At 46.4% G+C, this 27,091-nt stretch overlaps 1 protein-coding gene across 1 annotated transcript in view; it reads left to right on the top strand.

The window, feature by feature from the left end:
• The first annotated feature begins 1,831 nt into the window (after positions 1-1,831).
• DGCR8 (DGCR8 microprocessor complex subunit) overlaps positions 1,832-27,091 on the top strand; it is a 71,753-nt gene continuing 46,493 nt past the window's right edge. Inside the window, exon 1 of the mRNA XM_067473186.1 lies at positions 1,832-1,936. The gene's annotated coding sequence lies outside the window, so the exon portion shown is untranslated. The remainder of the gene's footprint in view (positions 1,937-27,091) is intronic.

Below are 27,091 nucleotides of genomic sequence, written 5' to 3' on the forward strand. Positions count from 1 at the left end.
CCCCATCTAATCTGCCTGTTAATAACATCCATTCCCTGCTGTGTTTCTAGCTGTTGATGTTTTAAAGCTTTTTTTCAGGAGTCAAAAGGGAGGGGGGAGGGTCTAAAGAAAGGGGTGACAAAAGTGTGCCTGACACTTAAACTATCAGGAAATGATGTGCAGGAGGGATGCCTTAGCCATACCTGCATCCTCCTCCCCTCCATCTTCATCTACCTTAATGACTGCCAACCAGTTCAAAGTGTAAAAAGAGACTGACCCCTTTTAAGTTGGGGGAGGGGCAGACCCAAACCAAGGGAAGGAAGGAAAGAGTTGAAAGGGGGGAAGGAAGGCAAGGGAGGGAGAGAAAAGGAAAGGCAAAGGGGAGGGGAAGGAAAGGAGGGAGAAAGAGGTCAAGAAAGGGAGAGGGAAAAGAAGGAAGAAGGAAGATGAAAGGAAAGGCAAAAGGGAGAGAAAGGAAAGGAGGGAGAAAAGGGTTAGGAAAGGGGGAGGAGAAAAAAGGAAGGAGGGGAGAAAAAGAGGAAAGGAAAGGGGGGAGAAAGAGGTCAAGAAAGGGAGAGGGAAAAGAAGGAAGAAGGGAGATGAAAGGAAAGGGAAAAGGGAGGAAGGAAGGAGGGGAGAAAAAGAGGAAAGGAAAGGGGGGGAGAAAGAGGTCAAGAAAGGGAGAGGGAAAAGAAGGAAGAAGGGAGATGAAAGGAAAGGGAAAAGGGAGGGAGGGAGGAGGGGAGAAAAAGAGGAAAGGAAAGGGGGTAGAAAGAGGTCAGGAAAGGGAGAGGGAAAAGTAGGAAGGGGGAGATGAAAGGAAAGGCAAAAGGGAGGAAGGAAGGAGGGGAGAAAAAGAGGAAAGGGGGGAGAAAGAGGTAGGGAAAGGGAGAGGGAAAAGAAGGAAGGAGGGAGATGAAAGGAAAGGCAAAAGGGAGGAAGGAAGGAGGGGAGAAAAAGAGGAAAGGGGGGAGAAAGAGGTAGGGAAAGGGAGAGGGAAAAGAAGGAAGGAGGGAGATGAAAGGAAAGGCAAAAGGGAGGGAGGAAGGAGGAGAGAAAAAGAGGAAAGGGGGGAGAAAGAGGTAGGGAAAGGGAGAGGGAAAAGAAGGAAGGAGGGAGATGAAAGGAAAGGCAAAAGGGAGAGAAAGGAAAGGAGGGAGAAAAGGGTTAGGAAAGGGGGAGGAGAAAAAAGGAAGGAGGGGAGAAAAGAGGAAAGGAAAGGGGGGAGAAAGAGGTCAAGAAAGGGAGAGGGAAAAGAAGGAAGAAGGGAGATGAAAGGAAAGGGAAAAGGGAGGAAGGAAGGAGGGGAGAAAAAGAGGAAAGGAAAGGGGGGAGAAAGAGGTCAGGAAAGGGAGAGGGAAAAGTAGGAAGGGGGAGATGAAAGGAAAGGCAAAAGGGAGGAAGGAAGGAGGGGAGAAAAAGAGGAAAGGGGGAAGAAAGAGGTAGGGAAAGGGAGAGGGAAAAGTAAGAAGGTGAGATGAAAGGAAAGGCAAAAGGGAAGAAGGGAGGAGGGGAGAAAAAGAGGAAAGGGGGGAGAAAGAGGTAGGGAAAGGGAGAGGGAAAAGAAGGAAGGGGGAGATGAAAGGAAAGGCAAAAGGGAGGAAGGGAGGAGGGAAGGAAAAAGGAAAGGAAAGGAGGGAGAAAGAGGTCAGGAAAGGGAGAGGGAAAAGCAGGAAAAAGGGAGATGAAAGGAAAGGCAAAAGGGGGATGGAAGAGGAAAGGAAAGGGGGGAAAGAGGTAGGGAAAGGGAGAGGGAAAAGAAGGAGGGAGGGAGATGACAGGAAAGGCAAAAGGAGGAAAGGAAGGAGAAAGAGTTGAGGCTGAGCTGTGCGGCAGTCCCAGGGCAGGCCAGGAGGGGGAGAAGTTGGGACAGGAAAGCGAGGGAGGGATCCTTGAAGAGGCCCGCAGCGGGAGCGGGGCTTGGCGGCACGATGGCGGAAGCTGGGGGTCTGGACGAGTGAGTGAGTGAGTGAGTGAGTGAGTGAGTGGGGGGCGGGGCAATGGGGGCTCTTTGTGGCTGGCACCTATTGAGAGAGAGAGAGAGAGAGAGAGAGAGAGAGAGAGAGGGCAGCAGGAAGCCCTGCCTGGCGTTTCCAAACAAGCCAGTTCCAACAAGTCCTCCTTGCCTAACTTTCTGTGCGGGAAGCCCCGCCCCCTTGGGCCGCTTTGGCTCAAGGCAATGGCTTCCTGGTGATATTGCTCGACCACACTGGGAGCTGTAGTTTGGCAAGCCTCCTCTCCCCAGGAGGGCAATTCAAATGTGTGGCAGGAGGGCCTCTGCTGAGCATCTCAGGGCCTGGGCATCACCTGCACTGCCCTGTCATCCAGTTGAACTGCATGATATGAGGCCACACTGCTACAGAATGCCACCCCACTGCATCACATGGCAGTGTAGATGGGGCCACAGTCTGCCAGGTTTTTTGTTTTTTTTATCGTGTCAAAAGCGACTTGAGAAACTGCAAGTCGATTCTGGTGTGAGAGAATTGGCCATCTGCAGAGACATTGCCCAGGGGATGGCCGGATGTGTTACCATCCTGGGGGAGGCTTCTCTCATGTCCCTGCATGGGAAGCTGGAGCTGACAGATGGGAGCTCACTCCATCTCACGGATTCAAACCACCAACCTTCAGGTCAGCAGTTTAGCCGACACAAGGGTTTAACCCATTGCTCCACCGTGGTTCCTAGTCTGCCAGGTAGCCTGAACCCAAGCCATATAGGGCTATAGACTTTTGATTTCCTAAAAGGCTGTTGGAAACGCAACGCAGTCCTGTTTGTGTCTTCCGCCTGATCGCTCCACTTAAAATATAAGTTTCTATTCATTAAATTGGGAAGGTGTACAAGAGCGGAGGAAAGAAGTTCCTGGGTGCAGCATTATGCACTGGCCATTTGGTAAGAGTCTTGGTCCATGTGTTACAACACAAACATTAGTGGTACAGTGGCTAATAATAATAATAATTATTATTATTATTATTATATACTATGTAACAAAATTTGAAAAAAAATCTGTTCCTGGTTTGAGAGTGTTATTTCCTGTTTAATTGTGCAGTACAAGCTGGAATGTGTTCAGAGGAGGGGGACTAAAAGGATCAAGGGTCTGGAGAACAAGACCTATGAGGAGTGGCTTAAAGAACTGGGCATGTTTAGCCTGCAGAAGAGAAGGCTGAGAGGAGACATGACAAGGGCCAGGGCTGTAGCCAAGGGGGAGGGGGTTTAGGGGTTCAAATGGCTATATCTCTAAGGGCAGTCTTTCTTTGCGGCCAATATTGCGTCCACAAGGAACCATCCAGCGGAGCAGTTTCAAGTAGTCAGAGGGTTGTTAAATCCCATCTCCCAAGACGGGATCCCTGACAACTTTGCAGCTCACTGTGAAGCATTTGCTCGGTTCTTTGCGGACCAAGTTGCTCTGATCCACTCCAGCTTGGACACCATGTTAACGGCAATGTCTGAGGATGTAACACAAGCACCTGCTTGTCTGGTTTTGATGGCTTCATTTCAATTGGTGCAGCTCAAGGATGTGGATAAGATACTAGGAGAGGTGAGAGCAACCACATGCATCCTTGACCCCTGTCCATCCTGGCTGGTAAAGGAGGCCAGATGGGGCTTGGCAGAGTTGGTGAAGGTGGTGGTTAATGTCTCCTTACAGGTAGGTAAGATTCCAGCCAGCTTAAAACAAGCTGTAATAAAACCGCTGTTGAAGAAACCATCACTGGGCCCCACTCAATTCCTCAACTTTCAGCCAGCTTCCAATCTCCCCCTTTTAGGCAAAGTCCTGGAATGTGTGGTGGCCTCACAACTCCAGGTGTTCTTGGAAGACATGGATTATGTAGATCCAGTGCAGTCTGTTATCTAGATCCAGTGCAGCCTGGCTTTAGGCAAGGTCATGGAACTGAAACAGCCATGGTTGCCTTAGTGGATGATCTATGCCAGAAACTAGACAGGGGGAGTGTGTCCCTGTTGGTTCTGCTGGACCTTTCAGTGGCCTTTGATAACATAGACCACAGTATCCTTCTGGGACGCCTCGTGGGAATGGGTCTTGGAGGTACTGTTCTGCAGTTGCTCCGGTCCTTCCTGGAGGGCCGTTCCCAGAAGGTCTTTTTGGGGGACACCTGTTCATCCCCACAGCCATTGTCCTGTGGGGTCCCGTAGGGCTCAATACTGTCTCCCAAGTTGTTTAACATCTACATGAAGTCGTTGGGGGAGATCGTCCGGAGTTTTGGAGTTTTATTTCATCTGTACGCAGATGACGTTCAACTCTATCACTCCTTTCCACCTGCTACTAAGGAGGCTGTTCAGGTCCTGAACCAGTGCTTGGCAACTGTGATGGTCTGGAAGAGGGCAAAGAAATTGAAATTGAATCCAGACAAGTCAGAAGTACTCCTGGTCAGTTGTAAGGCTGAACATGACATAGAGTTACAGCCTGTGTTGGATAGTGTTACACTCCCCCTGAAGGTGCAGATTCACAGTTTTGGGAGTTCTCTTGGACTCATTGTTGAGCCTGGAACTCCAGGTTTCAGTAGTGGCCAGGGGAACATTTGCACAATTAAAACTTATGCACCAGTTGCCTCTGTATCTTGGGAAGTTAGACTTGGCCATGGTAGTCCATACTCTTGTTACATCCCGTATAGACTGTTGCAATATGCTCTATGTGGGGTTGCCTTTGAAGACTGTTCGGAAGCTTCAACTGTTCGGAAGCTTCGGAAGCTTCAAGTGGTCCAATGTGCAGCAGCCAGATTGCTCACTGGAGAGGCATACAGGGAGCGCACCACCCCCCTATTACATCAGCTCTACTGGCTGCCAGTCTGCTACTAAACACAATTTAAAGTACTAGCTTTAGCCTATATAGCCCTAAATGGTTCCAGCCCAGCTTACCTGTCCAAACACATCTCCCCCTATAAATCTCAGAGTTTAAGATCATCTGGGGAGGCCCTGCTCTCAATCCTTCCAGGCGCAATTGGCGGGGACAAAAGACAGGGCCTTCTCGGTGGTGGCCCCTCAGCTGTGGAATTCCCTCCCCAGGGATATTAGATCAGCTTCCTCTCTCCTGACCTTCCATAAGAGAGTGTAAATGTGGCTCTGTGACCAAGCGTTTGGAGAACTTGTGCAATAGATAGATATGGAATGATGTGCAATGACTATTGGAATGGCCTGGATTATGCTTGAGGATTATGTGATTGATTGTGAAGATATTGTCTTAAATGTTTTTAATTGTTTTAATGTATTTTATAATTCTACTAGCCGTCCCCTGCCATGCATTGCTATGTCCCAGTCTGGTGATTATAGAATTATAGAATCATAGAGTTGGAAGAGACCTCATGGGCCAGTCCAACCCCCTGCCAAGAAGCAGGAAAACTGCATTCAAATCACCCCTGACAGATGGCCATCCAGACTCTGTTTAAAAGCTTCCAAAGAAGGAGACTCCACTACACTCCGGGGCAGAGAGTTTCACTGCTGAACAGTTCTCACAGTCAGGAAGTTCTTCCTCGTGTTCAGATGGAATCTCCTTTCTACTAAAGATCAATAGAGGCAGATGGACCTCAAGGAGGGCGGTCTGTAAATCTCTGGCCTAATTCTATCAAAGAGACCACCAGAAGTCAGAGTGAAGGCCATAACATGGTTCCATAGAGACTATCAATCATGTGATCGCTCTACTTGTCTTCTAATTACACCTGAAGACAATTCGTGGCTCAGCGAGCTGTTAGCAATTCGATCTTGCTTAAAAGAATGGGGCATTACCATCAGAAAGGTGTTTGTGGATCCCTATGTTCGCCCCCTTGTTGACACAGTGGAACTTCTCACCATGTTCCATCTGCCTTAGCTAGCAGATGTGGTCTCCAATTCGGCTCTGGTCTCCCAGCACTTGATTGTGCCATGTTCCATCTGGTTCCAGTGATAAATCCACAAATAACTCACCGGTTAGGACCCCCACATCTGCACAGTATCAGTTTGAAACCCCAACTGTACTCGTCCCCACTCAATCGGCACACTCTCCTGCCCAAAGACACTACCTCTTTTTAGCCTTCTTAGTTCCCTTGATGATTCCCTTTCTACGTTGACATCGGAAACATCTTTATATGACCTCCAAGGGAAATCACACCCTAGCTTCCCTTCTTTAGAGAGTTGACTAGCCACTGAATCTAATCCCGGGGGGGGGGGGTTCCGGAGGAGACGGGCACCATTCAGGTCGTGTGGGGGAGGAGATTTGCTGGTCACCAACATCCCAGGGAGAAGCGCAACAGAGTTCTTGCGACCCTGGAGAAGGTAGGAAATGGTAGACTCCATGACAGACCCCCTGGTCTTAGGGTCTTGCTGGTAAAAATGCCAGATCCGTCAATGGAAAGACTGCTGCCATTCAGGACTTGATCCTGGATGAAGGGACGGATCTGGCTTGCATCACTGAGACCTGGTTGGATGAGTTGGGTGGGGTAAATCTCACCCAGCTGTGCCCACCTGGTTTTGGGGTGCACCAGCAGGCTAGGTCTGGGGGGCAGGGAGGAGGGGTCACAGTAGTCTTTTGGCAGTCCATCGCCACGATCAGATGCACTGTTCCACAATCTTCCGGGTTTGAGTGTGTTCACCTGAGTGTGGGGAACCGTGATGGCTTGGGGATTCTGCTGGTGTACCGCCCACCCCGCAACTCAGCAGTTTCCCTGCCTGAGCTAGCAGATGTGGTCTCCAATTCGGCTCTGGTCTCCCAGCACATGATTGTGCTGGGGGACTTTAACATCCATGCAGAGACCTCTTTAACAGGAGCGGCTCAGAACTTCATGGTCGCCATGACGACCATGGGGCTATCACAAGTTACCCACCCATCAGGCTGGACATACACTCGACCTAGTTTTTGTTGCGGACAGAGGAATGGTCAGAGTGGAAGAGCAAAATATTCTTCCATTGTCATGGTCTGACCATCATCTGATCAGTTTTAGACTTGCTGTGACCAAGGGGTGGAGGACCAACTAAGATGGTCCGCCCCAGGAGACTGATGGATCCGGATGGATTCCTGAGGAATCTTGGGGCTCTTCCTATCTTGGAGCCTGCCGATCCTGTCGACACCCTGGTTGACTGCTATAACATTGAGATGGCCAGAGTGATAGACACGATCATTCCTGAACACCCCATCTCGTTGCACAGAGACACACCATCTCCTTGGTTCACTGGGGAGTTGGCTTTGATGAAGCGCATAAGAAGGAGGCTAGAGTGCAAATGGAGGAAATCTCAGGACGTCTCCAACCGAACACGGGCTAGAGCCGCACTTAAGGCCTATACCATGGCTATTCGGGTAGCCAGGGAGTCCTTCACGACTGCCCTCATAGCGTCTGCATCTAATAGATCTTCGGAGTTGTTTCGGGTCGTTGGGGAACTCCTTCACCCCCCTGAGGTGGAGGAGGCCTTCGATGACCCGACAACTCGGTGCTGCGAGTTTGCGCACCATTTTGCAGATAAAGTCGCTCGGATACGCCTTGAGTTGGACTCCAGTTTAAATACAGTGCCAGGAGAGGTGACCGAGGCATCTGCTTATCCGGTTTTGTGGGATTCTTTCTGGCTTGTTCATCCTGAGGATGTGGAGGAGGTCCTTGGGGCTGTGAGGGCAACCTTGTTCACTCTGGACCCCTGCCCGTCTTGGCTAATTAAATTGGCCAAAAGTCGTTTGATTGATTGGTTTATGTTGATCATTACTGTATTGTTGGAGCAAGGGATTTTTCCATCTGGACTAAAACAGGCTGTGGTCAGACCACTCCTGAAAAAGACCTCCCTGGACTCCCCGGTCTTGGACAACTATATACCAATCTCCAACCTTCCTTTCTTGGGCAAGGTGTTGGAGCAGGTGGTTGCCTCTCAGCTCCAGGGTTTCCTGGACGACATCAACTATCTGGACCAGTCACAGTCTGGCTTCAGACCTTGTCACGGCACCGAGACGGCTTTGGTCACCTTGGTAGATGACCTTCGTAGGGAGCTGGACAGGGGGAGTGTGACCCTGTTGGTTCTCTTGGACATCTCAGCGGCTTTCGATACCATCAATCATGGTATCCTTCTGGGACGACTCTCCGGGATGGGCCTTGGAGGCACTGCTCTGTCATGGCTCCAGTCCTTCCTGGAGGGTTGTTCCCAGATGGTGAAGCTGGGAGACACCTGCTCGGATCCCTGGCCTTTGACCTGTGGGGTCCTGAAAGGTTCCATTCTGTCTCCCATGCTTTTCAACAGCTACATGAAACCGCTGGGAGAGGTCATCCGGAGTTTTGGAGTTGGGTGCCATCTCTACGCAGATGACACGCAACTCTATTACTCTTTTCCAAATAACTCAAAGGAAGCCCCTCGGGTGCTGGACGAGTGCCTGGCTGCTGTGGCTGTCTGGATGAGGAGGAACAAGCTGAAGATCAATCCTGACAAGACAGAGGTCCTCCTGGTCGATCGTAAACCAGATCGGGGTATAGGGTGGCAACCTGTGTTGGATGGGGTTGGACTCCCCCTGAAGTCACAGAATAAGGAAGCTCCCAGCAGTTTGGGTGTCTTCCTGGGCTCATCACTTACGCTTGAAGCTCAGGCGTCGGCGGTGGCCGGGAGGGCCTTTGCACAATTAAGACTTGTGCACAACTGCGACCGTACCTTGTGAAGGCGGATCTGGCTAGGGTGGTCCATTCCTTAGTCACCTCCAGTTTGGACTACTGTAATGCACTCTGTGTGGGGCTGCCCTTGAAAATGGCCCAGAAATTTCAATTGGTTCAACGGGCGGCGGCCAGATTGTTAACTGGTTCTCCTTACAGGGAGTGGTCAACCCTCCTGTTTAAGGAGCTCCATTGGCTGCTCTTCATTTTCCGGTCCCAATTCAAGGTGCAGGTTCTTACCTACAAAGCCCTAAATGGTTTGGGACCCAGCTGCCTGTGTGACTGCATTTCTGTGTACGAACCCACACAATCTCTCCGATCATTTGGAGAGGCCCTGCTCGCGTTCCCACCTCCATCGCAGGCGTGATTGGTGGGGACGAGGGAGAGGGCCTTCTCGGTGGTGGCCCCTCGACTCTGGAACTCACTCTCCAAGGACATCAGGCATGCCCCAACTCTGGCAGTCTTTAGAAGGATCCTGAAAACATGGTTGTTCCAGTGTGCCTTCCCAGAATAAGGAAACTCCCAGCAATATGTCCCTAAATGCATTTTATTAGTGATCCCTCTCCGAAAATTCTATCCTAGTTATATTTCAACTGGTCACGCTCAGCCTTATTTCTAAAATTTTAGTTATTACATTTGGCCCAGCCATAGGTTTTTAAATATCGTTGTGTTATTGTTAATGTTTATTGTTTATTTTCTGTTTATGAGTTTTATTTATTGTTTTGTATTAATGTTGTTTTTTGTTTCTACTGTTGTATTGTGGGCTCGGCCTCAAGTAAGCCGCACCGAGTCCCTTGGGGAGACGGTAGCAGGGTACAAATAAAGTATTATTATCATTATTATTATTATTATTGTAGTTTGAAGCCATTGTTCCACATCCTAGTCTCCAGGGCAGCAGAAAACAAACTTGCTCCCTCCTCCCTGTGGCTTCCTCTCACATATTTATACATGGCTATCATATCTCCTCTCAGTCTTCTCTTCTTCAGGCTAAACATGCCCAGTTCCTTAAGCCACTCCTCATAGGGCTTGTTCTCCAGACCCTTGATCATTTTAGTCGCCCTCCTCTGGACACATTCCAGCTTGTCAATATCTCTCTCCAATTGTGGTGCCCAGAACTGGACACAATATTCCAGATGTGGTCTAACCAAGGAGGAATATGGGGGTAGTATTACTTCCCTAGATCTAGACACTATACTCCTATTGATGCAGGCCAAAAATCCCATTGGCTTTTTTTGCTACCACATGACATTGTTGGCTCATGTTTAACTTGTTGTCCACAAGGACTCCAAGATCTTTTTCACACATACTGCTCTCGAGCTAGGCATTGTCCCCCATTCTGTATCTTTGCATTTCATTTTTTTTGCCTAAGTGGAGTATCTTGATATGTCCTTGTTGAACTTCATTTTGTTAGTTTTGGCCCATCTCTCTAATCTGTCAAGATCATTTTGAATCCTGCTCCTGTCCTCTGGAGTATTGGCTATCCCTCCCAATTTGGTGTCGTCTGCAAACTTGATGATCATGCCTTCCAACCCTTCATCTAAATCCGGGGTCCCCAAACTACGGCCCGCGGGCCACTTCCAGCCCGCCAAGGGCACTTAGCCGACCTGCGGAGGAGGAGCACCCCCCCACACACAGTGCCTCTCCCTTGGCTGGCTCACACTATCTGTCAGACCCGATGGGCAGCGTGAGCCAGCCATGGGCAGCTGCTCCGCGTGGCCTACTCGTGCGTAAAGCACCTCGCGAGTAGGCTGCGCGGGGCTGCTCCTTCCTTGGCAGGCTCACGCTATCCGTCAGGCCCGATGGGCAGCGTGACCCAGCCGAGAGCAGTTGCTCTGCGTGGCCTACTCGCGCGTAAAGCACCTCGCAAGGTGCTTTACATGCGAGTAGGCCGCGCGGGGCTGCTCCTCCCTTGGCAGGCTCACACTGCCCATCGGGCCCGATGGGCAGCGTGAGCCAGCAAAGGGCAGCTGCTCCGCGTGGCCTACTTGCGCATAAAAACCTCGCGCAGGGCTGCTCCTCCCTTGGCAAGCTCACGCTGCCCATTGGACCCGATGGGCAGCGTGAGCCAGCCAAGGGCAGCTGCTCCGTGTGGCCTACTCGTGCGTAAAGCACCTCGCGAGTTGCGTTACGCGCGAGTAGGCTGCGCGGGGCTGCCCCTCCCTTGGCAGGCTCACGCTGTCCATCGGGCCCGATGGGCAGCGTGAGCCAGCCAAGGGCAGCTGCTCCGCGTGGCCTACTCATGCGTAAAACACCTCGCGAGTTGCGTTACACGCGAGTAGGCCGCGCGGGGCTGCTCCTCCCTTGGCAGGCTCACACTGCCCATCAGGCCCGATGGGCAGCGTGAGCCAGCCAAGGGAGGCTGCCCCGGCACTCCATGCAGTCATGCCGGCCACATGACCTTGAAGGTGTCTACGGACAACGCCGGCTCTTCGACTTAGAAATGCAGATGAGCACCACACCCCAGAGTCAGACACGACTGGACTTCATGTCAGAGGAAAACCTTTAACTAGGAAAATTGTGGAAGATCCAGGGTGGGAGAAAGAACTTTTGTCTGTTGGAGGTAGGTATGAATGTTTCAATTGGCCACCTTGATTACCATTTCATAGCCTGACAGTTTTTAGGGAGAATCCTTTGTTGAGAGGTGATTAGCTGGCCCTGATTGATTCTTGTCTGGAGTTCCCCTGTATTTGAGTGTTGTTCTTTATTTACACTTATAATTTTAGAGGTTTTTTTAAATACTGGTAGCCAGATTTTGTTCAGACTAGAAATAGGAAGCTTTCCCATTCTCTGCTCCTGGAATTACTGCCTAAAGAGGGCTAGAAAGAACCCCCTCTAAGGGCCCTTCCACACAGCAAAATAAGATATATGCAATGTGCACAGGGTTTTTTAAATTGATTTTTTTTTAAATAGTCCGGCCCTCCAACGGTCTGAGGGACAGTGAACTGGCCCCCAGTTTAAAAAGTTTGAGGACCCCTGATCTAAATCATTAATTAAGATGTTGAACAGGACCGGGCCCAGGACGGAACCTTGGGGCACTCCGCTCGTCAATTCTTTCCAGGATGAAGAGGAAGCATTGGTGAGCACCCTCTGGGTTCGTCCATTTAACCAATTTACTGATCCACCTCACCGTAGTTTTGCCTAGCCCACATTGGACTAGTTTGTTTGCCAGAAGGTCATGGGGGACCTTGTCAAAGGCCTTACTGAAATCCAGGTACACTACATCCACGGCATTCCCCGCATCTACCCAGCTTGTAACTCTATCAAAAAAAGAGATCAGATTAGTCTGGCATGACTTGTTTTTGATACATCCATGTTGACTATTAGCGATGACCGCATTTGTTTCTAAGTGTTTGCAGATCACTTCCTTAACAATCTTTTCCAGAATCTTGCCTGGTATCACAGTGAGGCTGACTGTACGGTAATTGTTTGGGTCATCCTTTTTTCCCTTCTTGAAGATTGGGGCCACATTGGCCCTCCTCCAGTCTGCTGGAACTTCTCCCGTTCTCCGAGAACTCGAAAAGATGATTGCCAATGGTTCTGAAATGACTTCTGCTAGTTCCTTCAATACTCTTGGGTGTAGTTGATCTGGCCCTGGGGACTTGAACTCATTCAGAGCGGCCAGGTATTCCTGGACGACTTGTTTCCCAATTTGGGGTTGGATGTCCTCTAATCCCTTATCCACTCCATCTTGCTGAGGTTGAAGATGACTTTCTTTTTGTGAGAAGACCGAGGCAAAGAAGGCATTAAGGCTTTCTGCCTTTTCCCTATCTCCTGTCAGCATTGCCCCATCTTCTCCTCGAAGAGGCCCTATCGCCTCTTTGTTCTTACTTTTTCTACTGACATAAGAAAAGAAGCCCTTTTTATTGTTTTTAATGTCCCTGGCAAGCCTGAGCTTGTTTTGTGCTTTAGCCTTGCGGACCTTTTCCCTACAGGAGTTGGCTATTTGTTTGAATTCTTCTTTGGTGATTTCTCCCTTTTTCCACTTCTTGTGCATGTCTCTTTTGTGTCTTAGCACAGTTAGAAGTTCTTTGGACATCCATTCTGGCTTCTTTGCACTTGTCCTATTTTTTCTCTTTGTTGGCACAGTTTGCAATTGTGCCTTGAGTATTTCACTCTTGAAAAACTCCCATCGATCCGTAACTCCCTTGTCTTTTAGTATCTGTATGCACGGAATGCTGCTCAGTGTTTCCTTGATTTTTCGGAAATCAGCTCTCCTAAAGTCCAAAATGCGGATTTGACTTGTCATAGTTTTGGCCTTCCTTTATACCTCAAATTGCAGGAGCACATGGTCACTTGCCCCTAAGGATCCAACCACTTCAACCACATTGATCAGGTCCTCCGCATTTGTTAGGATGAGATCAAGAGTAGCCAGCTCCCTTGTTGCCTCTTCTACCTTCTGGAACATGAAATTGTCTTCAAGGCAAGCGAGGAATTTGTTGGACTTTGTACTCTTGGCTGAGTTTGTTTTCCAGCAAATATTGGGATATTTGAAATTGCCCATGACTACTACATCTCTTCTCTGTACCTGTTTGGTCAACTGTTGGCAGAAGACTTTATCAAGTTCTTCCTCCTGGCTTGGAGGTCTGTAGTAGACGCCTACAACGACATCTTTTTGAGTCCCAGTTCCCTTGATTCTTATCCAGATGCTTTCAAGCTGGTTTCCCAGATTGCTGTCTTGCATCTCTTCTGCAGCGTAACAGATTTTGACATATAAGGCTACTCCGCCTCCTCTCCCCTTTGTTCGGTTTCTGTAAAAGAGGTTATAGTCCTCCATGTCTACATTCCAGTGATAGGAGTCATCCCACCAGGCTTCAGTTATGCCTATGACATTATATTTGTGGTGGTGTGCTAAAAGTTGGAGTTCGTCTTGTTTATTTCCCATGCTCTGTGCATTAGTGTAAAGACATGTGAGCCCCTGAGATCTTCCCCTGAGCTATTTATTTGGGATTATTGTGCTTTCGGTTCTTGGTCCTCGTTGTATTTGTAGAGCTCTCCGCTTAGCCTTCTGGCGGTTCCTGACATTGGGGGTAAAGTACTGTTCCCAAGGCTGTTGTCCCCTTCCCCCAGTGGACCTAGTTTAAAGCGTGCCTAATAAGGTTTGCGAGTCTGTGAGCAAAAAGGTGTTTCTGGAACATAAAGTAATGAGAAAGTGTTGGATTCAAATATATGTAATTTCTGTATGCTTGTGAGTAAACAGTATTTCTTCTTCGTGAGTCTGTGAAATGCGCACATGCTGGGTTTTCCTGCGCCTGCGCAGTGATTTCGGAACATTTTAGCTCTAAGGGTTTAAGGGATATATATACCCGTATATATATACAGTATATAAGCCAGGAGGCGGGGCTTCACCTCCGTTCTTCTTTCCGAGCAACAGCAGCAGCAGCATTTCGGACTCTCTCCTTATTACTTACCTGACTTGGACTGTATATCGATTATCTCCCTTCTCCATCCCTCGACCACGGAATGGCAAAGGACAGGCTAAGATTATGGCTACTTTATCTTTTAAGAAGTGTACCGCTTGCGGAGCTAATCTCCCCGAATCTGACAGGCATACTAAGTGCCTTTTATGCCTTGGGGAATCCCACAACTGCTCAGTGTGCGAGATTTGCTGAGCATTCACCTCTCGAGTTCAAAAGAGCATGGATTCCCGACTAAAAGCTCTCTTGTACGAGTGAGCATTGGCACCAGAGGAGTCGCGCAAACCTCCTCCCTACAACCACTGTCTTCCCCTCTCTCCGGAGAGGCCCCTCCTCCCTAAATGTGGAGAAAAACTCTATGGCTTCAGCTCTTCCTGCCTTGGAAGAGCTGCCCCAAAAGAGACCCAGAGTATCCAAACAAAATGCTCACAAGAGCAAATCAAAGGATAAACAAACCGGAGCCCCCGGTGGTGCAGTGGGTTAAAGCCCTGTGCCGACAGGACTCAAGACCGACAGGTCGCAGGTTCGAATCTGGGGAGAGGCGGATGAGCTCCCTCTATCAGTTCCAGCTCCTCATGCAGGGACACGAGAGAAGCCTCCCACAAGGATGATAAAAAACATTAAATCATCCAGGCGTCCCCTGGGCAACGTCCTTGCAGACGGCCAATTCTCTCACACCAGGAGTCACTCCTGACACGACAAAAAAAAACTTAAAAGAAGGGACAGCAACTCTCTGGCTCACGGCCCCTGAGTCCTCCCCCTCCGGTACCGCCAGCTCAGCTGCTAGAGCTCTCCCACTCGGAGCATACAACCGCAGCTTCCTTTTTGGAGCTACAGGAGCCGCCTCAACTTCTCCCAATTGAGCTCCTTAATAATCAGTTTGACTCCAACCTCATGGATTCTCCATTTCTCCAGCCTGCTCAACCTCCCCCCTCCAGAGAACACGCTCCCTCCCCGGTACCGACGCCTTCCAATCTCCAGGAGGAGCCCAGCCGCTCTCGGCCGAGGCGCTCCTCCAGGCGTCAGAACCGTTCCTCTTCCTCTGACTCTTGGTCCCAATCCCACAGTCCCTCTTTTCCTCCAAACGCCCCCGCGGACCCGACCCCCGCTTTTACTATTCTAGTGACTATCCTTTCCCCCTTTACCCCCCTCCCCACTTTCCCATCTACCCTCCCTTCTATCACGGAGATTATACTAAACAGCAGGGTCCTCCTGTTTATCCCTACCCACTTCCCCATCCTCCTCCCACAGCTACTGTTTCCAAGCCTCCTCCTGAACCTTCCCCTTCTCACCATCAGGTGTCACCACACCCTGATCCTTCCACCCCTCAACAAGATCTCCAAGTGGAAACAGAAACTGTAGATCTTGAATCCTCTAGTGATCCCCCCCCCCCACTCCTTTTCCTCTACCTGAGGCTGATTCAGACCCTCTACAAGCAGTGGAGTTTAAAAACCTCTCTGATTTACTTATCAGACTCTACAGGGCGTCAAATCTCGCAACCCCTCAACCTACCAATGTTGTGCAGGACCCATGCTTTACTTCATCAGAACAACAACCTCCTATGTCAACTGTGTTGCCCACTTTACCATACCTCTTACAGATTTTAAAGACTACAGGCATCTCTCCAGCCTTAGTCCCAGAAACTCCAAAGCGAGCTGAAAACCTTTACCGTATTGACCTTACGGAAGCCTCCTGGCTTGCCAAGTTACCTAAGGCAAACTCAGTTGTGACAGATGCCCAACCAAAGCCAGTTGTCTAGTGTAAAACAAAGAAATCAATCTTCTCCTTCTGAAAAAGAAGGCAAGAAGCTGGATGCCATGGCAAAAAACCTTTATTCATCAGCCTGTTTGTTTGCTCGCATGGCACACTATGGAGTTTATATGAGTGTATATCAAACGTTCCTCTGGAACAAAATCTCTCCTTATCTTGACTCACTGCCACCATCTGATCAGGACATGGCCAAGGCCTTTGCTCAGGAGGCACTCCTCCTTTCAAAACTCCAAAAAGATTTGGCAAAAAACACGACCGATACCTCCAGTAAACTCATTGCTGGAGCAGTTGCCTTGTGACGCCACGCTTGGCTCAGGGCTTCCACCCTTTCTCCTTAGGCCCACACTTTGATTGAAGATCTCCCTATGGATGAAACAGGCCTGTTTAATCCAGAAACACTCCCAATTGGAACACTATCATAAAATGAAGCAGACTGTAAATAGGTACGACCAACAACCTTACCTACAACAACAGAGATGGGGAAATTACTACCAATACCCCCACTATCAGCGAGGATGCTACAACCCTCATTCCTATAGAGGCAAACAGCGCCCCCAACTCTCTTCAGGAAACACTGGGAAACCTCCTCTCCCTTTTAAGGGTCAGTATCATGGCACTAAACCTCCCGATAACTAAAAAGGCGCTTTTAGCCCCCTACCTTCCCCTCAAACTGACCCCCAACCCTTCCTCCCAGCAGTTCACAACAACTTACCTGTCACAACTTCATACTTCAATAGGCTCCATCCATTTTTATTGGCATGGCAATCCATAACCAACGATAACTGGGTCCTTTGCATAGTCGACCAAGGCTATGCCATCGAATTTGACTCCTTCCCCCCATTGGGAAGAGTCCTACCCACTCAATCCTCTCCTCTGCTTTGGGAAGAAATCCTCTCCCTCCCTCCTCTCCCATACCTTCTAACCAGTCACACACCTGCTTTCCCCCCGCTATTTCTTGGTAGACAAGAGGGACAGAGGCCAACGTCCCATCTTGGACCTTAGAGGCATCAGCAAATTTATTAGACCCCGCAAATTTCGCATGGTCACACTAGCCACCATCCTCCCCTTTATCAAAGGCGGAGCGTGGCTTGCCACGGTGGACCTTTGGGATGTCTATTTTCATATTTCAGTCAGACAAAATCACCGAAGATACCTTTGTTTTACACTAGACAACCACGTCTTCACGTTCAATGTGTTGCCTTTTGGCCTTTCATATGCACCTAGGGTATTTACGAAATGCATGGCAGTAGTAGCAGCCCATCTACGCCAACGCGGCATCACTGTTTACCCATATATTGATGATTGGATGCTCTGTGCAGACTTTCACTCTCAGCTCCTCTCTGATATCTCCTATACTTTGTCTCTCCTACAGGAACTTGAACTTGTCGTAAACCACGACAAATCCCATCTGATACCGACCCAGCATATTCACTTCATAGGTGCCCTAATAGACTCCATATCTCAACGGGCCTACCTACCAGACGACCGTTTCTCCAACACCTGCCAAGCCATCAACAACATCCGCTCATCAGGCCAATCCTCTTCTTGGGCCATCCAATCTATACTTGGCCATATGGCCTCCACCACAAACGTGACACCTTTTGCCCACCTCTGCCTCTGCAATCCTGGTTCCTCAAAGTCTTCAACCCTATCCAAGACTCCCAAACTATGATTCTCCACCCTCCCACCCCAGTTCTTCAGTCCCTCTTAAGGTGGACAAAGAAATCCAATGCGTGCTCAGGACTCCCATTCACGCACACATATACACACCCCGCCCATCCCTCTCACTAATGACAGACGCCTCCTCCCTGGGCTGGGGCACGCATCTCCAAGACCTGACGATCAGTGGCCGCTGGTCCCACTCAGAACAACAAGTCCACATCAATGCGTTGGAGCTGCTTGTGGTAGGCAAAACCCTCCGTGCCTTTGCCCACCTAATCTCCAACCGTACAATTCAGATAGTCACAGATAACACATCTGTGAAATTTTACCTCAACAAACAAGGAGGAACTCACTCCCCAACCCTCCTCTCCATTTCAACCAAGATCTGGGAATGGTGCATTCAAAGGAACATCTTCCTTATTGTGATCCATCTCCCCGGCAAGGACAACACCCTAGTGGATTGTCTAAGCAGAACGCCTACCACAAGCCACGAGTGGCGCCTACATCCCAGAGAATTCAAATTCCTAGCTCGTCACTGGGGCCGCCCACAGGTGGACATGTTAGCCTCCCTGGAAAATGCACATTGCCCTCACTTTTGTGCGAGGCTCCGCTCTCTTGTCTAAGAGATGCCTTTCTTTTTCAGTGGACCCAGGGTCTCCTATACCTGTTCCCCCCCACCCTCCCTCTACTCTCCAGAGTAATAGCAAAGGTCATAAACAACAGGGCCAACTGCATCCTTATAACCCCATGGTGGCGCAGACAACCATGGTTTCCCCTCTCCTTCAAACATCACGCAGAACCTTTCTCCGCCTTCGAGCCAACCCAGACCTCCTCACCCTACAGGATGGCCTGATCTGTCACCCAGATCTTCCCACCCTTCGCCTAACGGCCTGGAGGATCAAACCATGAACCATCTTTCTGATGCTGCACGTTTCATAATCCAGGCAGCACAGAAATCCTCCACTAAGAAATCCTACACCTATAAGTGGTCTAGATTCAAAGCCTTTACCCAGCCCCTAGGCTTTGACCCCTTCTCGGCCTGATACATGTCGTTTTGGACTTTTTTGTCCACCTTTCCTCTGTAGGATTCTCCTTATTATCTATTAAGTGCTATCTTGCGGCACTTTCCTGGTATAGGAGAAAGTCGGGACTACTGTCCCTCTTTCAAAACCCCTTGATACAACTGTTTGTTAAGGGATATAAAAATGTTCACCCCCCAGTTTCTCCCCCTCCAACGGCTTGGAGCCTTGAACTTGTGTTATCCCAACTTTCCAAGCCCCCCTTCGAGCCCATGTCCTCCTGTGACATCTCCCACCTTTCCTGGAAAACGGCATTTCTAGTGGCCGTCACTTCCGCAAGAAGGGCCACCAAGCTCACCGCACTTCGTGCGGATCCCTCCTTTATCAGGTTCCACGAAGATAAGGTGGTCCTTCATACTGATATCACCTTCTTACCTAAAGTTGTTTCCAAGTTCCACATGTCCCAAGACATTACCCTACCTGCCTTCTTTCCCAAACCCTCCACTCCCCTAGAGGTTGCTCTCCACTCTCTGGACGTCAAGAGACCTCTCTCCTTCTACATATCCAGAACTGCCTCCTATAGAAAATCTCAGAAACGTTTTCTCAAATACAGGAAAGACGCTTTGGGCTCTCCAATATCATCCCAGAGGCTATCATCCTGGATAATATCCACAATTCGCCTAGCCTACCAGTTGGCAGACAAACAACCTCCATCAACACTCCATGCTCACTCCACAAGATCCCTTTCGACGTCTCAAGCTTTCCTCTGGGGTGTCCCTGTTCATGACATCTGCAAAGCAGCAACGTGGACAACACCCTCTACGTTTGCCACTCACTACAAGCTTGACATCCTCGACAAGAGAGATGCAGCCTTCGGCAGAGCGGTTCTCTTCTCCTGTGTGGCATGACCCACCTCCAGGTTAGTAGCTTTTCAGTCACCCAACATGTGCGCAGTTCACAGACTCACGAAGAAGAAATATAGGTTGCTTACCTGTAAACGTATTTCTTCGAGTGTCAATCTGTTAAATTCGCACATTCCCGCACATCCTCCCCTCTTATGTCATGCCTCTTTCTTGGCTGCTGTCTGGCGGCAAGGAACTCAGGTGAAGCCCCACCTCCTGGCTTATATACTGTTTGGGAGGACGGGCAGGGCTTCCCTCAAACTCTTAAAACTAGAATGTTCCGAAATCACTGCACAGGCGCAGGAAAACCCAGCATGTGCAAATTTCACAGACTGACACTCAAAGAAATACGTTTCTTTGTCAGTGTTGATGTAAAGATTGTCTGATTTTCCTACTCTGAAACATGCAACATATAATTGTCCTTTAGGGGTCCCTTTCAAATCCATGATACTCTATCTGTCATATGCATATATGTGTGTGTGTGAATCATATCTATCTGTATCTATGGCTGGATGGCTCTTTGTCAGGAGGGCTTTGATTATGTTTTCTTGCCCTGGTGAAGGGAGTTGGACTGGATGGCCTTATGGCAGCATTTCTCAACCTGGGGGTCAGGAACCCTGGGGAGGGGGGATCGTGAGGGGGTGTCAGAAGGGTCGCCAAAGAACACCAGAAAACACAGCATTTTTTGTTGGTCATGGGGATTCTCTGTGGGAAGTTTGGCCCAATTTTATCATTGGTGGGGTTCAGAATGCTCTTTGATTGTAGGTGAACTATAAATCCCAGTAACTACAACTCCAAATATCAAGGTCTATTTCCCCCAAACTCTTATCTGTGTTCACATTTGGGCATATGGAGTATTCATGCAAGTTTGGTCTAGATCCTTCATAGTTTGAGTCCACAGTGCTCTCTGGATGTAGGTGAACTACAACTCCAAAAATCAAGGTCAGTGCCCACCAAATCCTTCTAGTATCTTCTGTTGGTCATGGGAGTCCTGTGTGCCAAGTTTGGTTCAATTCCATCGTTGGTGGAGTTCAGAATGCTCTTTTATTGTAGGTGAACTATAAATCCCACCAACTACAACCCCCAAATGACAAAATCAATTTTTTGAATGATGGTCACTCCTTGGGTTAGTAGGTGTCTTGTGACCAGATTTGGTGGCAATTTGTCCAGCCGATTTTGAGTTATGATGTCACTCAAAACGAACAGAGCATTTATATATATAGACTAGCTTTACCTGCCACGCGTTGCTGTGGCCAACCTTCTCTCCCTCTTTCTCTCCTTCTTTCAGTCCTTCCTTCATTTCCTTTTCTTCTTTCCTTTCTTCCTTCTCTACCTGTTTACTTCCTTCCTTAGCTTTTTGCTCCCATCCTTCCTTCTCTTTATTTCTTTACTTACCTCCCTCTTTCTCTCCTTCTTTCTCTTCTTCCTTTGCTCCGTCTTTCCTCCCTTCCCTTTTTTCTTTCCTTCTCTCCTCCTTCCTTCTCTTCCTCTTTCCTTCCTCCTCCCTTTTTTCCTTCCTCTTTCTCTCCTTTCTTCCTTCTCTATCTCTTTCCTTCCTTCCTTCCTTCCTTCCTTCCTTCCTTCCTTCGCTCTTGACTTCCAGACTTCCTTTTCTTTCTTTCTTTTCTTCTCCCCTTTCTCTTCTTGCTTCGCTTTTTCCCCTCTCTTTCCCTTCCCAAATTCCCCTTCCTTCCTTCCTTCCTTTTGACACCTTCCCTTCCCCTTTCCTTTCTTCTTCTTTTCTATCTTTCTTTCCTTTCCTCCTTCCTTTCTCCCTTCTTTCCCATCCTCCTTCTCTCCCTTTCTTCTTTCTTTCCTTCCTTTCTTCTTTCATATACCTTCTCAACTTCTCCTTTCTTACTTCCTTCATACACCTTCCCTTCCTTCCTTTCTTCTTCCTTTCTTTCTCCCTTCTTTCCCATCCTCCTTCTCTCCCTTTCTTCTTTCTTTTCTTCCTTTCTTATTTCATATACCTTCTCAACTTCTCCTTCCTTCCTTCCTACACCTTCCCATCCCCTTCCCACTTTTCTTCTTTCTTTCCTTCTTTCCTTCTTTCCTTCTTTCCTTCCTTGCTATTTACACCCCTTCCCCTCATTTCCGTCCTTCCTTCCCTCTCCCGCTTCCTTCCCTCCTTCCCCTTCCTCACCGATGGCAGAGCCAGACGGCGGTGTGCGGGGGCAGCCTGGGCCGGGCGTTGTGGTGGCCAATGGGCTGTCCTTGGCAGAGCCGGGCCGCGGCCTCTCCCGGCCGGGCCAGGAAGGCACGCAGCGGGGGACTCCCAGGCAGCCTCCACAGGTCGCGCAGCATCCTGGCCCCCAGCGAGCACAGTCGGCCGAGCTCCAACTCCCAGGCCGGGGCTTCAGCGTCAGTGGGTAGGCCGCGTTCTAGAACTACAGTTCCCCTGGCGTTACCTAATATAAAAAAATATTATGAAGCAAGTAGATTAAGTTTGGTTATAGAAGGAATGGTCAAAAAAGAGGGAATAGATTGGCTTAGTAATGATTCAGGAAAAGTGGAAGATGAAACTTGGAATATATTTTTTAAACAGTTTACTAGAAAAGAAATGAGGGAAATTAGAAACCCAATGTTGAGCAACATACTGAAAGTATGGAATAAATATAAGGGGAGGTTAATAAAGGAGGGATCAATCATAACCCTAATAGTGATGGAAAAGAAGTTCCCAAAAATTTTTAAAAAAGTAATGGATAAAAAGGTAAGGGAAATAAACTTAGATAGGATAGGGGATTGGATGAAGGTGGAAATGAAGAGGGAAATGATGTTGGAAGAGTTTAAAGAAATAAAATTGTCATGGTTTCATTGTATACAATTAGAACAATGGTTAATAAACTGGAAAAAAATTAATAGAAGTGGAAGCCAACTCAATCAATTCGAACAAATAATACAGAAGGGAAGGGCTGTAGAAGAACACGAAAACTTGAGAGGTATAATTAGCAAAATTTATAAGATACTAATTGAAATGAAAGATGAAAAAACAAAAAAGTACACCCTTAAAGAGATTTGGGAAGAGGATTTAGGGATAAAAATAAGTGAAATAGAGTGGCAACAATTATGGGGACAAAGACACTTAAAAAACTTATCGATACGAGTTAAAGAAAACTATTACAAGTTAATATGGAAGTGGTACTTGACACCGGTAAGAATAGCATATATGAATAAAAATAACTCAACAAATTGTTGGAGAGGGTGTCAAGAACCAGGAACATATATACACATGTGGTGGCAATGTAAATATGTAAATAATTTTTGGGAGAAAGTATTTAGAGAAATAGAAACTATAATGAATATAGAATTAGATAAAAGCCCTAGTATAGCCTTACTATCAATATATAAAGATAAGCAATTGAAAAAGGAGGATAAAGAAGCGATAACAAACTTACTAACTATAGCAAGACTGCTTATAGCAAGGAATTGGAAAAAAGAAATGAATATACAAATAGAGGAGTGGTATAAAGAAGCATGGAAAATAGCAATAAATGATAAATTGACATGTATATTAAAGGTTAAAAAAGGTATATGGAAACAAAGTGATTTTGATGCTGTATGGGGAAGATTTGTGGTAAATGGATTAAAAAACAAGGAAGGAAAATTACCGTCACAAGAAGAAATGAAATTTTGGACAGATGAAATGTAAGAATGGTGGCTTGAGACGGGTGGAGGGGAACACTGTGGTGAAAAAGGGGGGAAAAAAAGAAAAAAGGGGTGGAAATGTCAGAGCAAAACAACAAAACAACATGTTAAAGAGGTTGATGTACAAAATGTAATAGTATGTAATAAATGTGATAAAACAATAAAAAATTATTTAAAAAAAAAAGAACTACAGTTCCCAGAGTGCATTGTGTGTGTACTTCCTCCCCTGGGCACTGCGCATGCTCAGTTGGTTTTTGTAATTGTGAGTTTGTTTGGAATTTTGATGAGTGTTGTGCATACCTTGTGGGTTGAGGTATGTGCACGGCAAATTTGGTGAGTTTTCGTCGGGGTTTTTTCGCGTTTTGCTGTCCCGTTGAATGCCCTTTCCCTTTTTATATATATATAGATTAGCCGTCCCATGCCACGTGTTGCAGTCTGTGTATATGTGTTTTGTGTGTATATATGTGTGCGTATATATTTGTGTATATGTGTATATATATGTGTTGGCATGTTTATATATGTGTGTGTGGTTTTGTGTATGCATTGTATTTTTTAAAAATTTTGGGTTTTTAAGTCTCTTCCGCTGTGTTTTTATGAGTGATAGTCACTCATTGGCCTGATTGGCCTGAAGTATTGTGTCCAAATTTGGTATCAATTCATCCAGTGGTTTTTGTGTTATGTTAATTCCACAAATGAACATTACATTTTTATTTATATAGATATAGATAAATAGATAGATCTAATTAAATGTTTATTTTAATTGTATATTGTTTTATGGCATTGAATAGTTGCCTAAGTGTAAGCTGCCTTGAGTCCCTTCCAGGGAGGAGAAAGGTGGGGTAGAAATGTCATAAACAAATAAATGAATAAAACACCCCCCCCCCCCCAAATTCAGCTTAGAAAAACATAGTTTGCTCATGAATTTTAACTGGTTAACCAAATCCCCATGCCAAGCACTATCTCAAGCAAATTTTGACAGTTTATTCACTGTTATTACTTGCAGCAATAGCTGATATAGTGGAAGCAACCAAGTTGGCCCACTCATAACTGGCAGGCAAAGCCTAAGGCATGAGGGTTGAAGGCTTCATGAAGGAGACCAGACTTGGTGGGAGCAGTTGACAAGCTGTTTGAGGTTGTGCTGCCCCCCTGCTGTGCTCTTTGCTTCAGCGTGAGGTAGGAGGTAGGTTCCTAATAGGAGATTAGGCCTTTCCCTCCTTGCGCCCTTCCTCCCCTTTTGCAGAGAGTAGGGTTCCCATTGCTATGCCTTTGCCCCAAGGAAACACCCTACACTTTGGGCAGTTTCTGCCTTAGGCATTTATTGGCAGGGATTTTCCAACAGAACGTAAGGGCTGTAGCAGAGCTTTGCTCCCGCTCCTTTAGAATAAACTCTTTAAAATTGTTGCCTGGTTGCGTCACACTTTCTCAGCCTCAAATGATTGCTAGGCTACAGAAGAAGGTTGCAGACAACTCCTTCCTTTAAACAGTGGTTCCCAACAATGTATTCATACTGTCCTCCAGGTGTTTTGGACTTCAGTGGGTGTGATTTTGTCTTATGCCAAGCCTCATCCATTTGAGGGATTGTAACCCCAAAAAACTCCATAAGAAAATCTTAAGTTTAAATACACTTTATGATGTTTCCAGGTATATAACAACTGTGATCATTTGTGCTTGCTTTAAAAGTTTATTCTTTAATTTCTCCTGATTTATCAAGTAATTTTTAAACAATTAAATATCAGATTAAAGGTATTTGATGTAGTTTCTAAAAATTGTATAATCTGTATGGGCATTGATCTTGGTTTTTAAATATGCCAATTTAAAGTGTGTGTTTGTGTGTGCGTGTGTATATACACATACATATACGTAGGTCATTTTCAACACTTAAACGTTTGAAAATATACATAAGAAGCACAATGGGGCAAAAAAGACTGACTGGGCTTACAATTTATTGGTTGAGTCTGGTTTCTGTCAAAGTATATTGACATAGTTTTCAAGTGTTTCCAACAGACACTGTGGTATTCTTTTGTAACTATAAATTACCAATCAACAGTCATTTTGAGTTATTTTAAGACTTGAAACCTTGTAACTAAAATAGACAATTGAATTAAGTCTATATGAAAATATAGAATGAAGCATACTATTTAATTTTTTTGTATTATGATTTGCTTTTTAAAAGTTTCAACCTCCCCCCCCCCGGAATATTTTTCTGGCTACGGCCCTGACGTATCAAGATGTGAAAATAAGTCACAGGGAGGAGGGAGCAAACTTGTTTTCTGCTGCCCTGGAGACTAGGACACAGAACAATCGTTTCAAATTACAGGAAAGGAGATTCCACCTGAACATGAGAAACACCTTGTAGGCTATGATTCTACTAACTTTTAACTTTATTTGTGGTTTTTTATACCTTATAGCTGTATTCTCAATTCTCTTCTGACATGATAATGTTTTATACAGTTAGAATGTTTTTATACATTATAACTGTATTCCCAATTCTTCTGACTCGATAAATAAATAACTTTGAAAGTATCTGTTCTACTCCAGAAACTTTGTTTTCGTGGCTGCCACAAACTGTGTTGAATTGGTTGAGACTTAAGGAGATATTCATTGAAAAACTAGAGCCAAATGTGCTGCAGGATGTCCTTGAAGAACAAAGGCTTTGCAGTTTAATAAACTTTTTCCATTTTTTTGTGACAGAACCAATTAGGAAATGACATTTCTAACCCAGAAACAACAATCATGTCACATAATATAATAATAAAAAAGGGAAGCACCTTTGCAATGTTCCTGAACCAATACGATATTATGTTTATGTCTAGAAGAGACCTTTTAAAATCCGAGAGTAAGCCAGATCCCTGTTTCATTTTTTAAAAGGTTTCTTTTGGGTCTAAAAACACCTGAAAACATATTTGGTCCTCTTTGGGCATCTGCGGAGCCTCCAAAATTACCTTTGCTGCCTCCTGGATAATTCTTAGACCCAAGGAGAACAGACCCTTTGAATTAATGGGATTTACATAAATACCAATAGGCCGTTTAGCAACTGAACAAATTACACAATGTAACACAATTTTTGTTCTTGGCTTAGAAATGTCATTTCCTAATTGGTTCTATCATATTAAACTGCAAAAACTTTGTTCTTCCGGGACATCCTGCAGCACATTCTGCTATAGTTTTTCAATGAATATATTCTCAACCAGTGGTCTGCGGGCAATAACTAAAATATGGTCCGCAAAACATTTAAAATTTTAAATCTTTATTCATTTTAATGAATCCGTTGCTACGCGGGCAGCACCAGTGAGTAAGACGTGGGATGAGTGCAGAAGGCCAGGGGGATGTCAAGCGATTGATGTCACATGTCACATACTCACACCACCCAGCATCAGTCAATAGCATGCATTCTTTTGTCTTGCTCGACTATGTCAGTGATTCTGTTTTGCTATTTACTGATTCGACAGCTCCAGATGCTTTATTGACTGTGAGTCCTCAATATTCATATTAATTTTGAATCTGATTCTCTTGAGGAGTTTTGGTGTAATAAAGCATTTTTATACTAACATTCAAAGAATTGCCTTTAGCTATCTTATGTTCTTCTCCACAACTTATTTATGTGAACAAGGGTTTTCTGCTTTGGTGGTAATTAAAAACAAGTCCAGGAATTGATTGAAAATGAGTGATGATATGCGTGTAACTTTGAGTGATAATATTAGCCCAAGGATTACCCAATTTGTAAAGAAGAATGCAAACTCAAAAATCACATAGATGCAAACCGAATTTAATTTTCTATTTCAAATGTTCTTTTTATATTATAATAGTACTCATAATTCATGCTAAATATGCTAAAAGTTTTGATTAAAGTTTATTTTAAGATCAATACAGTTTATTATTTTTGAACCTTGTGGTCCCTGCTAACAACAATAAAATCAAAGTGGTCCCTGGTCAAAAAAAGGTTTATTTATTTATTTATTTACTGTATTTGTATACTGCCCTTCTCAGCCTTCAGGCGACTCAGGGCGGTTTACAATGGCAACAATTCTATGCCCAAAAACACCATAAAACATTTAAAAACATTAACACATAATATAAAACCATAACAAGAATATTTAAA

This window comes from Anolis sagrei, chromosome X (genome assembly GCF_037176765.1).
Source record: "Anolis sagrei isolate rAnoSag1 chromosome X, rAnoSag1.mat, whole genome shotgun sequence".
Lineage (NCBI taxonomy): Eukaryota > Metazoa > Chordata > Lepidosauria > Squamata > Dactyloidae > Anolis > Anolis sagrei.